The sequence below is a fragment of the Cupressus sempervirens genome, chromosome 10 (assembly GCF_028749045.1).
Source record: "Cupressus sempervirens isolate cs-2001-9-10 chromosome 10, ASM2874904v1, whole genome shotgun sequence".
NCBI classification, from domain to species: domain Eukaryota; kingdom Viridiplantae; phylum Streptophyta; class Pinopsida; order Cupressales; family Cupressaceae; genus Cupressus; species Cupressus sempervirens.
In genome coordinates this window covers 62,485,047-62,502,504 of record NC_143127.1, presented here as the reverse complement: position 1 = coordinate 62,502,504, position 17,458 = coordinate 62,485,047, and the positions used below count along the sequence as shown (strand labels likewise).

General features: G+C 37.1%; 1 pseudogene across 1 annotated transcript; it reads right to left on the bottom strand.

Annotated features, from left to right (window-relative positions):
* Positions 1–13,840: 13,840 nt before the first annotated feature.
* On the bottom strand, positions 13,841–14,936 carry LOC149532568 (alcohol dehydrogenase-like 2; annotated as a pseudogene). Its single transcript, XR_016357391.1, has 4 exons — positions 14,931–14,936; positions 14,728–14,803; positions 14,339–14,400; positions 13,841–14,255 (listed from the first exon to the last, which is right to left on the bottom strand). The product of XR_016357391.1 is annotated as an alcohol dehydrogenase-like 2 (transcript).
* Positions 14,937–17,458: the final 2,522 nt, after the last annotated feature.

The following is a 17,458-nucleotide window of genomic DNA, read 5'->3' as shown; positions in this document are numbered from 1 at the left end:
TATCCCTTCTAGCATGCTTAGTTGTATTACATTCATTCGAGTGTTCGAGCCTCAATTTTTGTGAATTTGGTACTCCTAGGTGTGGAGGAAATTATCCTATTTTTCCTTTGTATGTTGTTTATCCATGTGATGTTGCTAAACTTCACACCAAAGAGGAGATTCCTTGCATGAGAGTGCATTCTCTTGTGCAAGAAAACCTTCTCTTGCACAAAGCATGCTAAAAGCTCGTGTGAGAGGGTATTTCCTCGCATGTAGCCAGGAAGATTCTCACACGAGCATCTACCTTATTGGTAGGATTTTAACTAGCCCCTTATTGCATTCTCTCATGCAAGAGGACATTCTCTTGCATGTAACTGGGTACTTCCTCGTGCGAGGAGGTATTCTCTCGTATGAGACTATAGGTTGGTTTCTCCTCATGTGAAAAATATGGGGTATTTCTGCCTACTTTTGGGAAGCATGATTTGGTGTTTTGAGTACCCTCTAAGGTTGTACACTTTTCTAGGTTTCGGCAAACTAGAAATTCTAGGTTTTATAACTATTAAACTTTCATAATCGATTGATCACGTTGGTAAGTAGTGATGCTTGTAGATCATTGGAAGTATGAATCATTTGGTTAAGTTTTTTGTTGCAATATTTTGATTGATTCCATGTTGATGTGTTTGATTCCATGCTTGTTCTTTTTAAAAAAATGTATTGGATTTTATTTATCCTTGTTCCAAGGATTTTCAGGTGAGGTATTACGTAATTATTGAGGATACTAAGCTTCTAAAAAAAGGGTGTTCCTAGGGTTCACTTGCCCATGTAGAGCTAAAAGAACAGTCAAATTGATGCCATGATGGACAATTGGAATATATGCAGTGTTGCTCCAATTCACTAAGCAACACTATAAATTTTAGCATAAGGGAGAATAGTATTCCAAATAAAATCTATTTGGAATCTCTCAAAATTGAGATAGGTTACTATAGGGTTCATAAACATAGTCATGTACAATCTGGCAGATTTTCTATAACCATCATGAGCTCCAAGATATGACCATTAGAAGATGGCAACTGAAATGTGCTTAGTGCACCTTGGAGATACTTCGGTTCATGGTGGTCATGATTGTGTTGGACATTTCACAACTTAAACAAGGGTGTCCCTAGGGTTCACCCACCCATCTAAAGCTAATGAAAAAGTCAAAATGATGCTTTCATAACATTTTATCTTTGATTTTGATTTCTATCATCAAGATTAGTTGTAAGACTAAATCTATTTGGTATATTTTGGCATTGGTTCATCAATTCAACATTATCAAGCTCATCTGTGACATTAAAACCTTCCTACATATTGAGATCCATGTCTTCAACAACCAATTTTATAATAATATATCTTCATCATTGAGCATAACAATATATAACCATTAAAAGACAAAACTCTCACAATATTTTGTCTTTGTTTTTTATTTGTCTCATCAAGATCAATTGCAAGACTAAATCCTTATGGTATATATCCTGACATTGGTTCATCTATTCAACATTATCAAGCTCATCTTCTTCATTTTTAAAGTTTTCCTTCTCTGTTATGCATCTAAACATTTAATATATATTATTAATTACAAACATATTGTAAATCTAAAACTAAAAACAATACATGGCAAACAGTATCAAATATCAAGTTCCATGTCCAATCAAATATGATCAAATATCTAGAGTGCATGTCCAAATATAATATATTTTCTAGATCAAAAGAATAGTTACAAAATGTGGCATCGCCTATATGAAGGTTGATATGCACACTAAAAATGTTGAATGTGTACAAAAATTGGTCATTCAATGACCACAGTGATGTATCTACATAACATGCACCTATGAAAATCTATGATGAAGTAGGATCATCAAAATGAAGCTTCTTCACAACACTGTGTGGCTCACTATGCATCTATATAAGAAAAATCCTCCTTGTGCATCTATACAAGAAAAATTCAAATGCTAAGTCAGATATGTTATCCAAAAATAATACCAAAATAACTAAATATAAGATTGCAATTTACATTTTATTATTATTATTGATTACCTCATCTTGTTCTTCTATGCTAGGGCTGAATGATGAGGGTAGTGGGCTCCAAACTGAGTGAGTAGGGCTCCTAGCAAAGTGGATAGGAAGAGAATCCACCATTGGTAATGTGGGTTGTAATAGGGCTCCTAAAAACACAAAAGGCATGGAATAAAGAACAAATGCAAAGCATGACCGTAGTTAGGACTACTTTGGTAGTAGAGGGCACATCAACTAATGAAATTGTTGTGATCTTTACCTGTATGGAAAAAAACAATATATGTCATATACTTGAACAAAACTATAAAATAAAATAATGCATGCAATTGAATATTTAAATGCATATATTTAAAGTGTGTATATAGAGTTCTAATGCATACCATTGACAGTCATTCTTTACTATCAAGAGGAACCACTGATGATGATGCTATGACCATTTCCTATGTCAAAAGTCATAGTTCATATGACATAAAATCATAAAGGAGCCCGATTTATAATATCTTTTGACCAAACAAGAATGCAACTAAAAGAAATTATGAGAATATTACCTCTTCCCTCTCATGAACATCAGTGACATCTGATGCATTCTTTAGCTCTATGAAATCCATTTGTTTCTTCATGCATTTACAATAAACAAGTCAGCTACATTCATTAACATAGACTAGAAATCTCATCGTCTTCAATCATAATCTATTTTAACAAATACAGTAGAGTTAAACTTATTTACCATTTTTTCTTTGGGTTTCCTCCATGATTTCTTCATCTTTCCTAATGAATTTGGGGTACATGGGGCATCCTAACAAACACATAAGTAAAATAAGAGAAATATATTTGTTTGTGGTGACTAATCAAGGAAGTGCTATACATACTCCATAATTCCTCGGCAGGGTTCAGGGTTAGGACCCAAGAAAAAAAAATTGCGGCTATTTTATCAGCATTTATGGTTGACATGTTGTAACTAATTTTAATTCTAAAGTGGCAAAAATGCTTGTATAAAAAGGTCTTAGGGTTATGGATTTTCATAAGGTGTGATGTGAAAATTGCTTCTTGCAGCGGTATTGAGTTCTAAGAGATTATAGATTGTAATCACTAGATTGTAATAATGTCACTCATTGTTTGGTGGACGTAACCCAAGGATTGGGTGAACCGCATTAAATCTTGGTGTCTTGTGTTCTCTTCTATGTGATTTATTATTTTCTGAAATTGATTATTTTTTCTTGTAATTTTTATTTCTATCCGTGGTTAATCCTAACAAAATAAGTATGATACTATATTAGTTATATTAAGATTGTAAATAAGAGGAGTGCAAAATATGATACCGCAAAACTTGATAAACCAAAATATAATGGCTGAGAGCATCACATCATCAATTTGGGATGCTTGACTCACAGATAAGCCCTATAAAACACCAATTAAATATACATATTTATTAAGAATTAATATTTCGAAACCAACAAGTATTATTTTATTACATAGTGAATATTTTTGTCTTTACCTCAAGTATTTGAGCTATGCATGTACGTCTACTCAAATGAACATTATGAGGTGTGCTCCCATCACCCAATGCACCCTATAAGATGCATAAATCATGTATAATGTCTATTCACATTCAAATACAAATCTATCTCAATTTATCAATTTTAGGATGAAATAAATTAATAGCATGTCAAAACACAAATAAAAAAACCTTTGTCGCCCCTCTAGAAAACACCATCCTCATCAGATTATTGGTAAGGGCCATGTCCTTAGCAGTAGATGCATGGCATCTTTTCCTGCAATGTATACATGAACAAGATGTTCCATCCTCATTTGCATCAATATATGCTCCATCATACTAACCATGACAACTGATGCATACATGTTGAACAAGCTGGAGGGCTGAGCCAAATGGAATATCTAATGATGGATGAGGTGGCATGGGTTGGGACTACTCCATTGGAATTTCTAATGATGATGGAGCTTACGTACCTCCTCCTAGGACTAGGCGTGTGTCATGCTCAGTGATGACATCAGTCAATGATGTTGTTGCATGAAGAGTCTATAAGTCCATATACTCCATGAATGTGGAGAGAATAACATTCAAACCAAATGTTTTTTTTCCTAGATGCTTCCTTTGCTCTGGCTAAGTGGCTCTGCGGGCCTCAGATCTATCATGTGCAAATCCTCTACCTCTACCCTGAAATGGACAGAAGTCAAAGTAATTTTACTTCTCATCGAGGATAAACTCACAATATAATTTTCTAAAAAAAATAAGGGAACCTCATTATTATTATAGGGTGGTTTTTCAAGCACCATATACCACCTATCCCAAAAATTTGATTTGATCCCCTGACTATGAGCACACCAATGAATAGAAAATTGAGGGGTAGTTTCCTCTAGGCTGAGGCTAGTCTCAAGATTCGTGAAAATAGCACATATGTCACACTTTTATGTTTTTTTCTTTCACTTGGTCATAGGATAACCCATTCACATAATATGCATGAAACCTATCCCTTCATGAACTCCATTTAGTCAAATCATTGGCACAAGTGGTCATTCTTCCTAATGTGTCAGCTAGGGTAGAGTGGTAGCCAAGGCTAGAAGACCTCAACTGAGAAGAACCTCCTTATAGCAATATCGTGAGAATGCTCGAAATAACAGAATACAAAGTGATAGCAGAACTCAGAATAAATCTACTGATCGCAGGCCACTTCGAGGGGGTAACCTCCTTTGAGCAAGCTCAATACAATAAATTCGTCCGTGCCCATCAAGGGCCTCAACCTATTCATATATACTGGGTACGATCTAGAAAAGTAATACTACCTATGCATGTGGGATAATAAAATAAACTCACGGGACGACTTACAAAGCATATGCGTCCAACAACTCTACTCTAACAAAATAAACAGAAGGAACACACAGGTTCCTAACATCCCCTCTCCCTTAGAAAAAAGCTTTGTCCTCAAAGCTTAAGGTGTGGAAATTGTTGTTGAATCTGAAGAAGGGGTTCCCAGGTAGCATCCTCTGGTTGCATGCCATGCCACTGAATCAAGACCTCAGAGATGGAGCGAGAGCGAAGCTGGCGAGTGCGCTGGTCAATGATTGTCACCGGCTCCAGGATAATGGATCCTTCCGTATCCATTTCAGGGAGAGTAGTTTGTGCTCTGACAGTGGTACCCAGAACTTTCTTTAGACAAGAAACATGAAAAACTGGATGAATGCGGGAAGAAGGAGGAAGTTCCAGTTTATAAGCAACTGAACCAATCTTCTGCAGAACCTGATAAGGCCCATAAAATTTTGGGGCCAGCTTATGACGCCCTTTCAGCTTTAGGGAGGATTGTTTGTATGGCTGTAGACGAAGAAAAACCATATCCCCAACTTGAAATGAGCGCTCAGAACGGTGTTGATCTGCTTGCTGTTTCATCCGATTACGGGCCATGTGAAGATTATCTTGTAAGGTACGAAGAATCTGATCCCTGCTGCGGAGAACTATGTCAACTGCCTGGACTGGTGAGCTGTTGGGAGTGTAGGGAAGGAGCACTGGAGGTGCCTGACCATAGACTGCTTCATATGGAGTCATTTTAGAGGCAGTGTGGTAAGAGGTATTGTACCACCATTCAGCTAAAGGGAGCCACTTGGCCCACTGATGTTGCTGTTCGGAAGTGAAGCAACGAAGATAAGTTTCCAAGCATTTATTGACAATTTTCGTTTGACCATCAGTTTGTGGGTGATAGCCCGAACTCATCTTCAGTTTGGTGCCAGTTTTCTGAAACAGTTCAGTCCAAAAATGACTGGTAAAAGTTGCATCACGATCAGAGACAATGGAAGAAGGGAGTCCATGAAGATGAAATATCTGGTCCATGAAGATTTGTGCAACAGAGGAGGCAGTATAGGGGTGGCTGAGGGCACAAAAATGACTATATTTCGAGAGACGATCAACCACAACCAAGATCACTGTCTTGCCACCGGATTTAGGAAGCCCTTCAATGAAATCCATAGAAATATTAGTCCAAATCCGTGTAGGGATGGGCAATGGTTCGAGCAAGCCAGGAAGGAGGGTCGTTTCACCCTTGTGGCGTTGGCAAGTATCACATTCAGCCACCATCTGTTGAATCGTCTGTTTCATTCCTTTCCAAAAGAAGTTTCTCCTTGCTCGCTCATAAGTTTTGAGGAAGCCTGAGTGCCCTGCTGAAGGAGAAGCATGGAGTTCATAAAAAATAGCCTGATGTAGAGCTGGGTTCTGAGGAAGCACTAGCCGACCCTTGTATCGAAGAGAAGCACCATCCCAAGAGTAATGTGGTATAGCAGAAGGATTATTGGCTAGCTGGTGAATGATTTGAGATAAAGAAGAGTCACTATCATAGCCCTGCTAAACAGACGCTAACCAATTGGGAATGGGCTTAGAAATAGCGGAAAGGGAAGCTTGATTATCAAATGTGCGAGAAAGAGCATCTGCCACAATATTCTCCTTACCCTTCTTGTAGGTGATCTCATAATCATACCCCATGAGTTTGCTGACCCATTTCTGTTGTGTAGGAGAGGATACCCGTTGTTCCAGGAAGTATTTCAGACTTTGGTGATCGGTTCTGATGCAAAAATGACTCCCTAAGAGGTATGGCCGCCACTTCTGTACAGCATGCAAAATAGCCATCATTTCTTTTTCATAAGTAGAGAGGGCTAGATTCTTACCAGAGAGGGCTTTGCTAGTGAACGCAATAGGATGGTCATCTTGCAGGAGAACAGCACCCAATCCATTGCCGCAAGCATCACTCTCAATAGTGAAGGGTTTGGAAAAATCTGGCATCGCGAGAACAGGTGTACTGCACATAGCCTGTTTCAGTTGTTCAAATGCAGTCTCAGCAACAGGGGTCCAGGAGAAGGCATCCTTTTTTAACAGAGCTGTCAATGGTGCTGCAATTTTCCCATAATCTTTGACAAACTTGCGGTAGTAGCCAGTCAACCCCAAAAAACCCCGAAGGCTCTTGAGAGTTTTAGGATGCGGCCAAGTTTTCATGGCATCTATTTTTGTAGGATCCACCCGCACTCCATGGTGTGCAACAATATGCCCGAGATACTCCACTTCCTCCTGGCCAAACACACATTTAGATAGTTTTGCACAGAGTTGATGATCAGAGAGAAGTTGCAAGACAAGCTCCAGATGATGGAGATGCTCAGCCCAAGTTTTGCTATATATGAGGATATCATCAAAGAAGACCAGAATGAATTTCCGGAGGTATGGTCGAAATATGTTATTCATCACTGCCTGAAATGTTGAAGGAGCATTCGTGAGGCCAAAGGGCATGACTAAAAATTCATAGTGACCATCATGTGTGCGGAAGGCAGTTTTAGGTATATCCTCCTCATTAACCCGAATTTGATGATACCCAGAACGAAGATCTAACTTGGAGAAAAAATGAGCCCCATGAAGTTCATCAAGAAGTTCATCAACAACTGGAATGGGAAACTTGTCCTTTATAGTGAGATGATTAAGTGCTCGAAAATCAATGCAGAGTCGCCATGACCCATCTTTTTTGCGAACAAGCAGAACTGGAGAAGAAAAGGAACTGGTACTAGGGCGAATAATACCTTGCTTCAGTAAGTCACAGACAAGTATCTCGATTTCGGTCTTCTGATGAAATGGGTAGCGGTAGGGCCTGATGTTGGGCGGAACACTGCCAGGAAGGAGCTGAATACGGTGGTCCTCTGGACGAGAAGGAGGTAATCCCACAGGTGCAGCAAATATACCAGAATACTTGTCCAAAATGTGTTGGAGATCGGCAGGAGTGCTAGAGACTGCTGATGGCTGCATCTGAATGGAATGGAGCTGAGTGATGACACCATGTGAATTCTTCTTAAGAAGTTTTTCCATACGGTGTGAACTGATGATGCTGAGAGACCCTGGTTGTAAGCCTTTCAAAGTGTGTTGGTGCCCCTCGGCTGAAAACTGCATCCAAAGTTCAGCAAAATCCCAGAGAATGGGGCCAAGAGTGCGTAACCACTGGGCACCCAAAACCACATCACAGCCACCTAAGGGTAAGGCAAACATGTCAGAGCGCATGTTATAATCTCCAATAGAGAGACGCACATTGCGACATTTCCCTTTACAAGGTAAAGTGCCCCCATTGGCAATCATGACTTCAAAGCTAGAGCAGGGATGGATAAAGCAATCAGCCTGTTTGGCTATTCGTGGATCAATGAAGTTATGAGTGCTACCAGAATCAATGAGTATAGTAAGAGGGATCTTCTTGAAGAAACCCTGGACCCGCATGGTTTGTGGAGTAGTGACTCCTGCCAAAGCATGGACAGATATCTCTGGTGGAGCTTCTGGGGAAGGAGGTTCAGGCTGGTGAGGCTCAACCTCAGCATCCACTGTTTCCTGAGCATCTACATATTCTTCCAGTTCCGGTGGAGAATCCACATCCAAGAGATAGAGCTTTTGCTGAACACATCTATGGCCCCGAGACCATTTCTCATCACAATTATAACAAAGCCCTTTGTCTCGCCTAACTCGCATCTCTGTTTCAGACAAGTGCTTGATCGGAGTAGTTCTGGGAGCTGGTATGACTGGAGGGTTGTGAGAACCTGTATTTCTGAATGGAACAAAATTAGATCTGGAGCGTTGTAGAGCACTAATCTTGTCTTCCGCTAACTTAGCCAACCCAAGGGCTTCCATCATTGTAGTAGGTCGAAACATTTTGACTTCTGAGCGAAGTGCATCCTTCAGACCACTGACAAAACAACTACGGAAGAATTCATCAGACAAGCCCTCTGTGTGATTAGCTAATTTTTCAAACTCTGTCTGGTATTCTCTTACAGTGCCTGTTTGACGCAGTTTAGTGAGTGCTCCTGTGAAATCATCAAAGGAACTAGGGCCAAAGCGCTCCAAAATGAGGGTGCACAATTCGCTCCACGTTGGGCCTACATTAGCCTTGATGTACCAACGGAACCATTGAAGAGCTTCATGTTCCAAATGAAAAGATGCAAGGGAGACTTTGTGGGTATCCAAAGTATTATGCAAGCTGAAATACTGCTCTGCCCTATAGATCCATCCAGTCGGATCAGAACCATCGAAGCATGGAAAATCAAGCTTTGGTCCACGGAAATTGCCAGAAGAGGACCCAGTATCTCCTGAATGGTTTCGGCTCATGGCTGACTGCTGAAAGTTAAGACCCAGAATTTTGTCATCCAGATCTTGAAGTCTGGTTTTGAGGGATGCAATTTCCTCTTCCATGATTTTTGCTCCTGTACGCGTAACAACCATAAAACAAAGTTTTTTTTTTTTTTGAAATGGGTAGAAGATGAGAAACAAAAACTTTTTTAGTTACGGAAAACTTGGATTTGGGTAAAACTCATATAGGAAATGGGTGTTCGACGGGTGGTGGGAGACTATCTGGGGACAAGGGAAAAAGAAAAATGAGGGTTTCAAGGGTAGGGAGGCGAAATGAGGCGAACAGTCCAAGAGGGATAAGGGAGCAAAATGAGGAATTGAATCTTGTGGCTTAGTTTGGTGGCGATTGGATGAGAGGTGAAAAAGATAGGGCAAACCCTAAAATTAGATAAATGAGGGATTTAGGGCTTTGATATGTAAAATTTGGGGTTGGGTCGCCAAGGAAGGAAGTATGCGAAATGATATTGCAGACGTTCTGCGGAAGTATGAGCAGAAACAGAAAGCAAACAAGGAAGCTACGACTAAAAAACAGAAAAATTTTTACTCTTTTTTTTTTTTTCTGAACAGTCGACTTAGAAAAATTCACTCACAGACAGAACAACTGAAAAGAGTTATTGCAATAACAAGAGATATTAGAAGTGAGAGGAACCTGAAGGCCACGACAGAAAAAAAAATTTGATGTAATTTCCACCCAGCGAGCCCAAGAGAGTGCTCTGATACCAGATGAGAAGAACCTCCTTATAGCAATATCGTGAGAATGCTCAAAATAACAGAATACAAAGTGATAGCAGAACTCAGAATAAATCTACTGATCGCAGGCCACTTCGAGGGGGTAACCTCCTTTGAGCAAGCTCAATACAATAAATTCGTCCGTGCCCATCAAGGGCCTCAACCTATTCATATATACTGGGTACGATCTAGAAAAGTAATACTACCTATGCATGTGGGATAATAAAATAAACTCACGGGACGACTTACAAAGCATATGCGTCCAACAACTCTACTCTAACAAAATAAACAGAAGGAACACACAGGTTCCTAACATCAACCTACAAACCAAATTAGTTATTGTGGCACTAGTTTCTATTAGACAATTAACAAGGTGTTCTTGACTAGATTTCACATGATCTAATGAGATTTGTGGAGGCCCCGGACGTGGTGGTGGTTGTTGAGGGGCAACCATTTTAGTGTTTTGTATCTTTGGGGCTGCCCCTTCAGATTTTTGTGGTTCATTTTGAGGTGTTTGTTCAAAGTTAATGTTTTCTTCTTCCATAAGAGGAAAACTTTGATTTCCTTTACACTTACTTGCTCTAGATGTTTTTGATTATTAAATTATTATAAAAAACACAAATCATACAAACAACCTAAAATAATATAATAAACAAAAAGAACGATAACTAACCTTTTTCGTGGAGTCGCCATCAAAGATTGCTAGAAAAAAAGATGAATTTGAGGCTGAGGGAGGTAAACCAGATCATGTTTGTGGTCTTTTTTGGAGTTTAACCTCTATTGTCTATAGATTTGGGCATAAAAAATGACCCAGTTCACGAGAAAACAAAAATTACGTTTACCCAATAAAAACAAGATCGCATTATGTTTCGTGTGATGTTTTTTCAATATTATTTGGTTGGTTTGGGTTTGAGCCGAGGCCATTTTTGAATTTTATTTAAAGTACACAAAACATGATCACATTATGTGCACTTTTCACTTTTTTTTCCTATGGTGTCCCCTTTTTTGTACACCATCTTGGTCCACTCACCCATTGATTAACATCATCTTCTTTCTCTAGTGGATTTAGAGTTGCTCTTTAATAGATATTCCTTTGGGTTTATGTGCAAGACCACCCTTGTAATCAATCACATTAAGAACTTATGTTATTGCCTTCTTTGTTTCCTTTAAAATTTCCTCATATATGCATGTCATTATCTTTACAATTCTCATTTTTGTCCTCATTTTCTTTCTACCCTTGCCCAATTTCTTTATTTATTTCATCAACAATCACTAAAGTATAGAGATTATTTAATGCCCTCTCTCTTACCCTTTAGTCTTCTTCTAGAGCCAATTGCCCTCTTGCGTCTAGGTTATCATAGAGGTTATTGAGTACATTTCTCTTAACTTATATAAAATTTCTCTTAAAATTTAAAAGATATCTAATAAAAGAGTCTTGTAATAAGTGTTGATCCAATTCATCACATCTCTCATAATAATTTTCTAACCAATCAATCTTACCTTCTTTTTTAATCCTTCTTATAACCTTTTTCATATTTGGTTTCCACTTTTTCTCATTGTTGTCTTTCTTTTCCTCTTGGACTAGTTTCTCAACTCTCATTGGTTTTTCTTTTGGTTTCTCTATTGCCTTGGGCTTACTAACCTTGGGTTTCTTGGGACTAGGCCCTTGTGCTTTGGCCTTTTGTCTAGATGACTCTGTTGTTTTAGGTTCACTAGGCTTCTACATCTTCATAGGTGGTTTAATCCTTGGTGATTTTCTTTTTTCCCTTTGAGGTGATGGTGTAACCTTGGACTCAGTGACCACTAGAGTTGGTACATCAAGTACCTCTAGTGGATGCACATCATATGTAATGTCTTCAACTATCTTCTATGTGCTTGTCCCACCAATTTGTCCTTTCTTGGCACCTTGTCAATTCCATTGTTATTTTTCCTTCACGAATATCTTATTTATGTTCTCATAGTTGGTATGACTTATATTATTATTATTACACTGTGTGTGTGTGTGTGTGTGTGTGTGTGAGTGTGAGTGGAGGGGCACAATAAAAATAATAGGTAGGAGTTCATTTTGGTCATGAGACAAAAAGGTGGTCACCTTACCTTACCCTTACCCTTACCCTAACAATTGAATTTTCATACCTTGGCCCATTTTGATTTACTTGTAACTTGTAGTAGATATACTATTAGATTTTAAATTAATCATTTAATAATTAAATTCTTTATTAAAGTAATTATTATTCTTGATTAATTAAAAATAGTATATGTATCTTGTTTATTAAATATAAATTAACATATATTTTAAAAAAATATAGTAATTTTTATGGATCAACAAATGTATGTTATTTTAATTTTAAAAAAAAAAAAAAGTCTTTTATTTTAATATTGTTTGTCTTTGATGACAAATTTTTTAAAATATTTATAAAATTATTAATGTATGAAAATAATTTTGTATAGTTTTTTTTTTTCATGTTACTCTTTTATGGATATGTCAAATTTGTATTTTTTACAAATGTCACATAGTGACATGTATTTGCCATAATTTATAATAGCTTAATTGCAAGTTAAAAATTTGATACAATTTTACTAATATTTAATTAATATTATAAATTTGATTAATTTTTTAATTTTTTAATTATACTTTTACATTAAAAAGGCTAATTTTTAATCTAGAAAAAAACATTTTTCATAAAAAATGTATAATTAAAAATAATTTATAATTAAATATAAAAGTCATCATCTTATTATAACTAATTAAGTTGTATTTAAAGTATTAATATTTTATTTAAACAAAAAAATTATTATATAAAATATTATTCATAAATATAATCAAAAGTTATTATAAAAAAAACATGTTATTAAAATAATTATGCAATATAAAATATTTTTACATTCTAAAATATCTTATAAGACACAAATTTATAAGAGTAAAATAAATTTTAAAATTTTAAAACTTAAAAATCACAAAAATTAAAAATTCAAATTAAAATGAAAAATACTTGAGATAAAAAAGTTTAATAACTAGTTAAGTACAACTAATTGCAATAGTATAGTCTACAACAAATACAATAAGATTTATTTCGAATTTTTAATTTAGCTTTCAAATTAATACATTTACAATTTTTCACTTCATTTTAATAATATATATAATAAGATTTAATTTTAATGAAGCTTATTTTAATTAAAGACCTTTTAGTATCATAGTGTTCTAGCATACAGAATTTTCAACTAGAGTGGCCCATGGCTGTGAAACATTCAAAACTTTGCAATTTTCATATACTAGCAATACCATTGTCTCATTGTTGTTGTTGATGGCTGCACTGTTACAACTTTAATTAAAACATTGAAGTTGATGAATTACAAATATCAAAGAAGCGCTGCCAGAATTAAAAGTCAGTGATAGAACAATATAATGGAATAAAAAACTCGCCAATAGTGAGATTCACATGTGCTGCATCGCTTCAAAAGAAGCCTCATTGTTGTTGTTGATGGCTGCACTGTTACAACTTTAATTAAAACATTGAAGTTGATGAATTACAAATATCAAAGAAGCGCTGCCAGAATTAAAAGTCAGTGATAGAACAATATAATGGAATAAAAAACTCGCCAATAGTGAGATTCACATGTGCTGCATCGCTTCAAAAGAAGCCTCCCTAATGTCTGCCAAAATGAAACAAGATGTCGAGTCCTCCAAAATGATTATTATCTGCAAATAAGAAAAATGGCTTCGGTCCAATTAAATTAATCATTTGAATAGTTACATGTTATGATGGTTAAACTCTTGTATTGTTCTTGCTATCAAGATTGAAATCACTACAAAGATTACAATATAAATGTGAAGATAAAGAGTACAAATGAAAAGAGGGCCAAATACCACCTAAAAGGAAGAGATCAAATTAATATGAACTTAAAAATAAGTAGCACGCAAATCAAGCCTAATTTGACAACAAAGTTATGAATGACATTCAAGATGAAAATGGAAATATAACATCTCAAAAGAAAATAACTCTATATTGAAGTACAAAACATCTTGCCTTTAAGATGGTTGAATCATAGCCTTAAACATATATATATATATATATTTTCAATCAACTAAATCCAGTTGTTTCTCTATTAGTAGAAGGAGCAAGCTAATGCAATGCCCTGTCCATCCACATAATGCATCTCAAACATTCTCCTTCTTTCAACAGCTCAAATGCCTTGTTGACATCAAGCCAATCTTGACTCCACTTTTATAAAACAATGCATGAGATCTTACATTACGAGAGCTTTTGAAGGTTTCAACAATGACAGAGCTGTTCCCTGTACAATCAAAGCTGTAATCCACCCCAATTCCACTCATTTCTTTGATCACCTGCGAATATATATATACAAATTTAGCTCTTCCTCATCACACTCCTCCTCGGTTAAAAATTTAGAGGATTAAAGAAGAAAAACCTGGTGAATTGGATTTTCATGGTCTTCAGGATTCACAAAGTCTGTAACACCAATTTTCTTTCCTGCCAATTAAAAACAAAATAGATAAGTTTGCTTCTTCTGTTAGATATTTGAGATTGTCAAATGTAAATTTTTTTACTTGATTTATCTGAAATTGTATTCGATTTTTTCTTGTAGTTTACTTGTTTTTCTTTGAAATTTTTGGTTAAACCTGAACATGGAAGAAAGTTCCTGATCTCGGCACATATCTATTCAACATGATGAATAGTAAGACGATTTAAACAACTTTGCAAAAATAATCAATAAATTGTTTTCTCAAAGACATGATAAACGTTATCAATTTAATGCATAATAACAGTGAAAGAGGTTCAAATTCACATTCAATGTACCAAGTTCAAATTTTTTAGGGTTCACATCAACCCCAATGATTCTAGATACACCTCTGATTCGTACACCTTCTGCAACCTGCAATTTTACATGTCAGAGAGAGAAAAAAACTTGAATCAGCTATACACTCTTTAAGCCACATCCTCTGTTTTTGCCACTTGATGAAGATGTTATGATCGAAGTGTAAGAAGCGTAAGTGAATTACAGCCATGCCAACAATTCCTAAACCAAAGACGAGCTATAGTGGAGCCTTTCTCTACGTTGCCCACCTTCCAAACCCCACCTAATCCTGATTAACAAAACCCTCCAAGATAATTAGCTTTTCAAAACACCAGTAAAATTTCAGGTTGTATAACTAAATCTGATTCCATAGACACTATACTTACAAGCAAATTTTAGTCACTATATTTGCATACAAATTCTTCAATTACTTCAATCAATCATATATGCAAGGGACTCATTGCATAATTTCCTCATACCCTAATTTGAAAATTACAATTTGCTTAATTCTGTATCTCTTATTCTATTGAACTCAACAAGCTATCCACTACAAAAGAGTGCAATATCACATTCCTAGCTCTCTCATCTTAATGATGGATCATTGAGTTCGATTGAAAATGTTGATGTCAATAGTCCTGATGTTTTTTGTATCCAAGAGACTAAGCTCTCTGTGGAGTCTATGGTCCAACATGCCTCTAGTATTTGGTCTCGTGGCCAATGCCAGTGTGTTGGGGCAACAGGCAGTGCTGGTGGTTTAGCTATATTTTGGGATCCTCAAAAAATTTCTCCTCTTGGCTGGATGTCTTCTCGCTCAGCTCTCTCTATGGTAGTTTCTGCTCTAGACTCAGGAGAGGTAATCATGGTTACTAATGTGTATGCACCTGTTGATCTTGTGGGAAAGGAGGAACTTTGGGAACATATTCAATATGTTAGAAATTGTCATCTTTATCATCCTTGGGTGTTAGCAGGGGACTTCAATTCAGTTTTAAGTCTGGAAGAGAAGCATGGTGGTTTGGCTAGATTAGGGCCTTCTTCTGCTCTTCTTCGGCAACACATATCTCTTTTGCATCTCTCTGATGTTAAGCCTTCTAATGGCCTCTATACCTGGAATAATCGCAGGACTGGTGTTGCTGCTATCTCAGAACGCCTGGATAGATTTCTTGTTTCTTGCTTCTAGCTTAGTGGCACCCTTACTATCTCTTCAGAAATCCTTGATTGGAGGGGTTCAGATCATTGGCCAATCAAATTTTTCGCTATAGGGGCTTATGTTCCGAAGCATCCTCCTTTTAAGTTCCAGTTGATGTGGCTTCGTGACTCCTCTCTTCATGATTTTGTTTTTTGTTGGTGGAAAGATGGTGCCCCTGCATATGGTACTGCAATGTTCTCATTTTCTAAAAGGCTTCAATATGTTAAAAGGCAGCTCAAGATATGGAATAGGGAATGCTTTGGGAATCTTCACTTTATGAAGAGGCTTGCTCAAGAAAATCTTGATGTCATCACAAGGGAGATTAGAGATCGAGGTTTCTCGGAGGATCTTGGCCAGGCTGAATCCCTTGCTTCTAGAGCTCTAGAAGAATGGGAACTTCGAGAGGAAATTTTTTGGAAGCAAAAGGCTCGAGTTGATTGGCTCCAGGAAGGTGATCGAAACACTGCCTTTTTCCACAAAACAGTGCAATCTCGCCAGAATCAGAGCACTATCTCTTCTTTGGTTAATTCTCAAGGTATCCAACTGAATTCCTTGCCAGCTTTGTTCCAGGAGGCTATTTCGTACTTCTCTACCCTCTTCTCTGAGGACTCTCCTCCTGCTGATAATGTAGAAAATATTATTTTGTCCTGTATTCCTTCCCTTATCACTCAGGAAATGAATGATTATCTCATGCATCCTCTCTCTTTGGAAGAGCTGGAGGCGGTGGTCTTTGGCATGCCTAAGGGGAAGGCTCCTGGTCCTAATGGTTTTCCAGTTGAATTCTTTCAAGAATTTTGGGACATCATTAATCATGATTTGTTGGAGGTGGTTAAAGAATCCTATGCTAGCAAGCAGATGCTTCGAGCTTTGAACTCTACATTCTTGACTCTTATTCCTAAGAGAGAGGGTGCTAATCAATTGGAGTTTTTTAGACCAATTGCCTTATGTAATGTGGTCTACAAAGTTATTACTAAGCTGATTGCTGAGAGACTGAAAAGGTGGCTTCCCATTATTATCTCAGAAGAACAAGGTGGTTTTGTTGCTGGAAGACAAATTTTGGATGGGGTGGTTATTGCTACTGAGGCTATTCACTCTATGGCTACTTCAAGGGAGAGAGCCATGTTTGTTAAGTTGGATATGGCTAAGGCCTATGATAGAGTTAAATGGAGCTTCCTAAGGAGTATTCTTCTTTCTTTTGGATTTAGCTCTGACTGGGTGAGTTGGATTATGAGTTGCGTTACTTCTGCCTCTTTTTCTATTCTTATTAATGGTCAACCTTCACAACTATTTGGTGCTTCTAGAGGCCTCTGCCAGGGTGACCCTCTCTCCCCATATCTGTTCATCATCATGGCTGAAGGCTTGGGAAAATTCATTAAGCATCAGGTGTCCCAGAACTCTATTCAAGGTTGGCGGTGGGGTAATGGCTTACCTTCTCTTTCCCATCTTCAATTTGTTGATGATTCTGCTCTTGCCGGTCTTGCTAGGATCAAGGAAGCTGAAGCCTTTCGACATGCTTTGGACGTTTATTTGGTAGCTTCAGGCCAGAA